This window comes from Crocuta crocuta, unplaced genomic scaffold, assembly GCF_008692635.1.
Source record: "Crocuta crocuta isolate KB4526 unplaced genomic scaffold, BGI_CrCroc_1.0 scaffold317, whole genome shotgun sequence".
In the NCBI taxonomy this organism is placed as follows: domain Eukaryota; kingdom Metazoa; phylum Chordata; class Mammalia; order Carnivora; family Hyaenidae; genus Crocuta; species Crocuta crocuta.
Window position 1 is genome coordinate 5,564,230 of NW_027530984.1, and position 9,168 is coordinate 5,573,397.

Sequence of the window (9,168 nt, forward strand, 5' to 3'; positions counted from 1 at the left end):
TCTGACGTTAGAGGTGGAGGTTAACTGCACTGCACTACTTCAGTGAGTCAGATTTATATTGATGAACTTTGTAATATTGATTAAATTGATTTTGAGATTTTTCTTTGGACTTAATAGTAACACTAACTCATAACAGTTTCTGGATTATAACTGCTAACCTAATGGGAACATCCATGCATAAAACGAAAGCACTTAGTTCTTGTCAAATATTAGCACTGAAAAAATAAAACATTAACAGAATACTTTCAACTTTTCCCCCCAGAAAACAGTCAGTGCCAATGAAGGCAAAGCCTAAACTTTCACTTGACTTTTTTTTGCTACTTTTTATGAATTTGACAGTTGTGCATTTGGAATCTGTTCAAATTCTATTTGTAGCTGAATCATGTGAATGCCAAGGAGATCAGTACATCTGCTTCTTAGCATCTCTAATCTGTATTTGCAGAATGCTTTATATAAATTTGAACATGTTAACGGGCTTAATCAGATTTATTTACCACAGTTCATAAGATGTTTGGCCTTTCACCATGGCTTAATTGAGGTTTGGAGCAAATAACACATTGCATGAGTTGCTTTTATTTGGAATACTTTTACCAAAAAATAATCACAGACATGACAAAGAGGAAATGATTACTATCTTAAGGGTAGAAAATAACAAGTAGTAGTTGTAGAGTACATTCCTATGGATTTGACCTACAGGTAGAGAAAAGTGACATAATTTAAAGGTTTTTTTCCCCCTTAAGCATGGGCCCAATTATACAGTATGTGTCTCTAGGAAATGGGACACTTGAAAACACCATAATCAAATATTACTATCACACCTAATCAACCAGTAAGCCCTTGATACCAGGTAATATCCAACCAGTATTAACATTTCCTTCATTGTCTCATTAATGTCTTTTTGTAAAAGTGGTTTGAATCAGAATCTAAAAGAAGTCCACGCACTGCATTTGGTTGATGTGTCCAATGAGTGTTTTTAAATACATAATAGTACCCTCCTTTTTTTCCTTGCCTTTATTTTTGCATAAAGGTCATTTTCTTCCATAATTTTCTCTGTTCTTAGTTGAGATCATTGTATTCATATGGTGTACTACATTTGTAATAATTTCAGGAAGGGGGGTTGGGATGCAAACAATTGTCAGGTCCAAGCTGACAGCAAAAGGTAGTTGGAAGTAATCAATACTGTGGGACGATAAGCAGAATAGTGTTTGGCCATCTCTGGAAAAGAGCTGACATTTAAAAATGAAATCATAAAAATATGTATCCCAACACCAGTCCATTTCCAAGAGGCTATTATAGGGATTAAGAGTTTAAGGAAACCAGTGGCAGAATGGGATTGGGAGTCTGGTCTCAGCTGTCTGCATACAATAGCAGGCAAAAGTTAGGCTCCCATATCAACAGGGCTTAGAACAGAGGGATGAACCTGACAAGAATGCATTGGACAGATATTACTGGAATACAGGATAGGTGCCTTCTTTCTTCAACTTGTCACCTTTGGGTATCAGTGTTCTGGAGGAGTTAGAAAGATAATAAATACCTAGGAGATTTGACAAAAGGCATCTAGGTAGCACCTGCCTTGTTGGGAGTGGTAGGTAGATTGTACCTCATAATATTGTATGTATGGCACTTTCATTCTCAGGAGAGAACAGCAGAAATGAGGTTCTGAAACACTGTTAGTTTATAGGGCGAGGCCTCTACATAGCTTCCCATTCCATTTCAGAAGAGGTGGAGAACCTACAGATACCTAATTTTCTTTTTTTTTTTTGTAAATAGGATGGGCCTTGACCCAGTAAAAATTAACTTATTAAATGGAAAGAATTAATGTACAATCTGGGTTATATGAATTACTTGTGAACTGTCAGAAAGCTTATAGATGTATAAATACAGGTTGGACAAAGCTAATTGAAGTAATCTATACTAGTATAATATAGAATCTCTTGTATGTTAAAAGCTATAAAGAAATGAAATTCATTTGGACATTCTGCAGTGAGATTATAAATTTGGTTTTATCAAGAAAGTATTAAAGAAGTATGTTACAAATAATCTCATGTGGTTGAGGAAAACAAAGAGAATAAAGCTTTGGTGTAAAAAAAAAGTAAGTTATAATTTCTCTGCATTGTAGTTACCACACTTTGGGAATTTAAGGAATTATGTATCCTATGTTTTTCATGTATACAAAATTGTAACAAACAGCTTTTTATACATTCTTTTTTAAAAAATTCTTTTTCTTATGTTAAGTAGGCTCCATGCCCAACATAGGACTTGAACTCACAACCCTGAGATCAACAGCTGTACACTCCATCAACTGAGCCAGGTGATGGCCCTATGCTCTCTTGAAATTGAAATGAAAAACATATTTACAGCTGGGAATGTGTAGTCCAGGTAGATATCAGAAAGAAATGGATTCTTCTTCTTCTTTTAAGAATTTATTTGGAGTTCAGGATGCCCCCTGGGCTGAATTAAAACTCAGGAGTCAATCTTTATAGCCTAAGCATAAATTTCTAACTATTTCCAGAGATGGTGTTAAAAGTCATAGCATGCACCTAATTTTGAATAGGGAATGTGGGTGGAAAGAGTAGGCAGAGCTTTTCAATAAGACTTAATTGTCCTTAACCTGTGAATACATAATTACATAATTTGTTTTGACGAACTTTCATTTTTAGACTTCTATGGTGGGACTCATTAATTCTTCATAGTGATGTGAAAAATAGTATATAATTCTCTTTTTTATTACTCTAAATCATGATCTCCTAAATATATGCTAATTTCTTAGCCTGATTATTAATAAATCATCTCTACTGGTACATTATGCAAATTTGAAATAAAAATGTCATGAACAAAAACACTTAAAATGCTACAGCAGTACAATTATTTAAAGAGAGAATACCAACAAAATATTAATAAAGTTTTACCTATATGGATAGAGAAAAAATAAACGAAAATGTTTAGTGTTCTTGCTTTTTTAATTAAAAATTTTTTTATTTATTTTGAAAGAGAGAAAGAGCATGTGGGGAGGGGCAGAAAGAGACAGAGAGAATTCCAAGTAGGTTCTGCGTGGTCAGTACAGAGCAAGATGCAGGGCCCTATCTCATGAACCATGAAACTGTGACCTGAGTTGAAATCGAGAGTCAGATGCTTAATGGACTGAGCGACCCAGGTGCCCCTACTGTTTCTGCTTTTAAGGGCATAATACCAGAGGGAGATAATAATACAAACGGGAAAAATACTTCATCTGATGAGGTCTGTTTAATAGTAAGTATAAAGTGAGAATCTGATTAGACTTATTCTGATGTTAGGAATGTGTAATAGCTATTTTTTCTTTAAAAAATATTATTAAATAATTTTAACAATTCTGTTTTGCACAGTTGGTGGTTTTTAGACTCATGCAAATATTTACCACTTTCAATACTCTTCCTTCAGTCTTAAGTCCAGATCTTTTTGGGGGGGATCATTTTATTTTTATCTGAAGAGAGAAATTTCTTTAGACTTTCCATTAGTGAGAATCACTATTAGCAGCAAACTCTGCTTTTTCTGACCTGAAAATGCCTTTGTTTTGGTTCCCCCCCCCTTTTTTTTGGGGGGGGGTGAGGAGAAAGGGCAGAGGGAGAAGGGAGAGAATCTTAAGCAGGCGCCACACCCAGCCCTGAGCCCAACCTGGGGCTGGATTTCATGACGCAGGGTTCAATCTCATAACCATGAGATCATGACTGGAGCCAAAGTCAAGAGTCTGATGCTTAACCAACTGAGTCACCCTGGCACCCCTGGCCTCTTTCTTAAAAGATCTCTTCAAAGGGGTTTTATTTTATCCAACTGAAAGTGTCATTCCAGGGTCTTCTGATTCTATTGTTACTGATGAAAGTCAATTACCAGACACTTTGAAAATAATCTATTTTTCCCCACTGCTTTTTAAGTTTTCTTTTCTTTTCTTTTTGGTGTTCTATAGTTAAACTATGATATATATAAGTGTAGATTTATTATTCTTTGATTTGCTTGGGATTTGGGGGACTTCCTAAATCTGTGAGTTGGAATCTTTCATCAGTTCTGGAAAGGCTTCAACCATTATCATGTCAAATATTGCTTCTGCCACATTTTTTCTTTCCTATTCTTTTGGAGTACCGATTTATTTTAGACTTTCTCACAATGTCTCCCCTGTCACATAAAGTCTCTATTATATTTTTCATTTCTTTTTCTTTTTCAATTGCATTTGGGCAACTTCTTCATGTCTATCTCCCAGTTCACTAATTGTACTTCTGCTACGTCAAATAGACTATTAAATGTGTCCACTGAATTTTAAATTTTAATAACTTGTATTTTTTAGTTCTTTAAGTTCTACTTAAAAATATCTTTGGCTACTCTTTACACTTTCTTGTTTTGTGTACACATTTTCAAGGTTATCTTTTATTCTCTTATTCATATTTTATATAGTTATTTTATGGTCTGTGCCTGGTAATTTCACTTTCTGAAGTCCTTTTGAATATGTTTTTGCTCTCTTATATTCACTATTTCTCACTAATGGTGTCTTATTTTCTTCTGTGCTTGTTATTTTTTAAAATGTGAGGTGCTTATTTTCCTAAGATTTTTACTTATTATTCTTTAAGGCTTAAGATGAAGACAGGTTCTTCCAGAGAGGACCGGCATTTGTTTCTGCTGGATGTCTGAGAGTACTATCAGTCAAACATCCTTCTCAATTATCAGCTGAATACCTTCTGGGATCACCCAGGTAATATGAATTCAAGTTATATTTTGTGTATGTGTGAGAGAGCTAGATTCTAAGTCTAAATTCTCAGATATGATTATGCTTTTCCCCTCTCCACCACATGCCGACAGTTAAGACAGTTAATTTCCTTTGTAGAATATTAGAGACAGGTGTACAGCTACTAACGTGTAAGTTTATTTCTAATACATCTTTATAGTAAATGAATGATCCTGGGAACTGCAGCTTTCTGTGTGTGTAGGGCAGGTCACGAGTTCTGTCTTTCATAAGGCCATGAAAACCAAAGCTCATGTTAACTGGATTTGGCAAATGCCCTTGGGGTCATTGGGAGTGAAACTTTCTATCTAGGTTTCTGCTTTCATTCCATTTTTGACCTAACAATTTCTTTATTACCAGTCAGTCAATATATTTAATAGAATTTTAAAAAAATTTCCAGGATTTTTGTTTCCAGTGTGGTCACTGAGTGAGGTAAAGAAGCTATGATATTGCCAGAAATAGAAGGCCATATTCTTTGTATTTTATTACGCAAATTTTCATTTAGGGATGTTTAAGACAAATAATACTAAACAGAAATACTTAAAATATGTAAATATTTTGCAAGCAAATGTATAGATTTTCTTTAAATTATTTTAATGTTTATTTTTTAGGGAGAGAGACAGCAAAAGAGAGAGAGACAGAGACAGAGAAAGAGATACGGAATCTGAAGCAGGCTCCAGTCTCTGAGCTGTTAGCACAGAGCCCGACACAGGGCTCAAACTCATGAACTGCAAGATCATGACCTGAGCTTATGTCAGACGCTTAACCAACTGAGCCACCCAGGCACCCCTAATATAAAATTTTAGTTGGGTGCTTATCAAACATCAGGTCAACTATTTTGTAGATGTCTATTATTTTATTATTTATTTATTTAGAGAGTGTAGGAATGCACATGTGCTTGANACCAATGTGGGGCTTGAACCCACAAACCTGAGCGGAAACCAAGAGCTGGACACTTAACCAGCTGAGACACGTGGGCGCCCTGTAGATGTCTATTATTTTGCTTTTATTAAATAGAAAAATATTATTGTTTGGCAGTGCATTTAGCCTTGAACCACTAATCTGTTGGCTTAAATTCACTTCAGCTGATTTGTGAGAGTATACTATATAATATTTTCAAAAATCTCTGTGATTTAGAACAACAAATATTTATGATTTACTCTTGTTTCATGTTAGTAGCTGCAGGTCAGCTGCTGCTGTACTGCCCTAAAGGTCAGTTTCAGGTCTGCTCCATGGATTTTCTCACTCTGAGACCCTATTTGGAACACAACTTTCTCACTGCCAGGCAGCACAAGACCAAGAGACTGACCTGAATGTTGCACTCAAAAAAGCAGTTGGCATGTGTTACATCATAAACCACTCGCTAGAACAAGTTATGTGGCCAAGAATAATAACATAATCCACCAGAGTCTTCAATGTTGTATTGAATACCTTAGTCATGCTTTAGGTTGCTCTTAATCTTCTCTGAGAAAATGAGGATTTTAGTCTAAAATCCTCATTAGCAATCTTTGACAACATAAATGTCTAAATGGATAGGCTAAAGTAAAACAAAAAACAACTTCAAGCCAATCTCTCTCATTCTAGGTCAGGGTTGATCCATATTCTGTGGGAAAAATGTCAGTGCTTTAACTGATGTGGAAAAAGAACTTCTCATTCTCAGAAATGTATAATGAATTAAACACCAGACATGAGAGATTCTCATTGGAGTTAAAATTGAATAGTTATAATAAAATTGGATAATTATATTAATACATTTTATTTAAAAATGTTATTCTTAAAATCATTTTAAGAGTAGCAAACTTGCAGGGTATGTCAACATAGCTAATGGGGGTTTTAGGATATTTTTCAGTTAAAGCACAAGATCACAAATTACCATTTCTGTTTATGTTATGATTACATCAAAAATGCCAGTCTGAATGATCGTTTCCCGAAATCAGAGAATATTAGACTTGAAAGGATCTGAAAAGTATGTATTTCTCATTTGCAATGTATTGATACATCTTTTTGTGCAATCAATTGTGAGCTATGTCAAAATCATCATTCAGGTCAAGCAACTATTACTACCAACAGTTAAAATACAATTATAAGTGATATACTTACGCTTGTTGTCCCATAATATCTTCACTCTCATCAAGTTGCATTTTGATTTTTTCTTTTTTTGAGAGTGGTTGATAGGAGTTATAGCTAGTCAGATAAGAATGTGTATAATCCTATTTGTTTCCAATGTGAATATCATTCACTGAAAAAAAAAGTTGAATAACATTGTTTAAACAGCATATAGTCCAAGTCTCTACTTTTTTTTTAAAGTTTATTTATTTTGAGAGAGAGGGGAGAGAGAGAATCCCAAGCAGACTCTGAGCAGTCAGCATGGAGCCCGATGCAAGGCTCCAACTCACAAACCATGAGATCAATACCTGAGCTGAAAACAAGATGAGCCAAAACCAAGAGTTGGATGCTTTAACCAACTGAGCCACCCAGACGCTTGTCCCTGCCAACTCCCTACTTTTATCAGAGCTTGATATGCAGAGAGTAATTCACCTAGTCACATATCTAATTAGCAGAGTCTATAAACCACCACCACCTTGCAACTAAGAACAGTGCTTTCCGTTCCAACAAAAGACCATTTATTTTCAACAACCAATATAAAAAATTTGGGCTGAGCCCGAAAAGGATTGTCAATGCAATTTGCCTTATTTAACTAATCTGTAGTTTTAGTTCCCAAAGGAAGAGAACCAGAGAAACAGAGCACAGAGGGTATATTTTGCATGTTATCTGTGTTCCAAGAACATTCTTTTTCAAATTTCTTTGATTACAACTCACAGTAAGAAACAGTTTAAATCACAACATAGGACACCCTCTTATCTTTCTCCACAAGTGAAACAAAAATTTCACAAAGCGATTTCTTGTCCACACTAGATGTATACTCTGATCTTTATATTCTATCCCCTTCTAGACTATTTTGTTAAAAAATAAAATTGATTTTTGAGTCAGTTAAAAAAAATACTGCTCCAGAAAATAGGAGACATTTCAATCTGACGCCAAACTCCACAGTTACAGAGTTAGTGTCATTCACAGAATAACAAACTTCTCTCATATTTATCTGGACTACACATACAATATCTCAGGCTTCAGAACAGAACCTGTAGAATCTTCTCCTCGTTGGAACACCTGTTCATTACAATATCTCATAGATTCCAAGACTCATTGTTTCCACCTTTTAACATCTCTGAATTTAAGCTGTGTCTTAAAAAAAAATAGTGGTATTGCATAGTTTAAGTGGCAGTATTTTTCTTTCTTTCTTGAGTAACATGAAAGGAGTCCTAAAGTCCGTTTCTTAGTGTGTCCATGAAAAACATTAATAATAACGATTATATAAGCCAGACTCTATTGGTTATTCAAGTACCCTGGTGATCAGAATGCTTTTTGATGTCTTGTTAAGAAAACGTAATGAGGGCATAAGCAAAACCCCTTAGTTCTCGGCCAGAAGGAAAAATGACTTACAAACCGAGAAAACTTTCTCGTGTGCTTTCATGGTTAGCAGGGGTTTGATTATGATCTTTCTGCTTTCCTACATTCCTCGTTTCTCTAGCGTTGCTTTCTTTCCTCTGGAGATTGGCATTTTACTCTCTTCATCACCAGGGTTGGGCAGGGAGAGTTCCTCGCACCTTGGTTTAAAAGGAAAGCAAAAGTTTATGTCCAAAAATCAGGTACTTAAAAAAGATTAGGCTTTATTTTAAAAATGCAATGAATTGCCAAATCCTGTGGGTCTGTTTAAACTGTCACCAACCTAACATATTGTAAGACTTAATGACTGCAGAACTGGCACGAAGGATGCTGAACCTGACTAGGAACAAAAATAAGTTTGCTAGGCTATTTTCATCCCAGCGTGATTGAGACTCACCATCCTTTCCTCAAAAAAAAAAAAAAAACAAAAAAAAAAACCCAAAAACTCTAATGAGGAAAACAGTAAATTAAATGCTACAATTAACGTGCTACTGGAAATAGGAACAATTAGTTACTGCTTTTCAAGCCAGACACCACGGTGCCTTCTTCCTTTGTTTGGCCAAAACTTTAGTCAAGCAGAGGCTAGGGAGGCGGGTCTCAAGCTCTGGCCTCCCGGGCCTCCGAGTGGGCGTGGGGTCCTGGGCCAATACCAGTGAGCTCTATTGTGCAGTATCCTCAGATTAGGCAGGGCCCTGTGAGACCGGTCCAGACCACGCCTCAGTAGGTCACAGGCGTGGAGCGGGCGGCGGTGGGCTCGAATCCCGAAGCCGCCCTCGGGTGTGCGGAGGCAACTCGAGCGCGATAAGACTGGCAGAACAAGGTGTTGACAGTTGTTCCCGCGCGACTCCCTCCTGGCCTGCAGAGGAGGCGTCTCCGCGGCCGCCTCCGCGCGCCGTCACGTGACGGGAAAAAGGGGC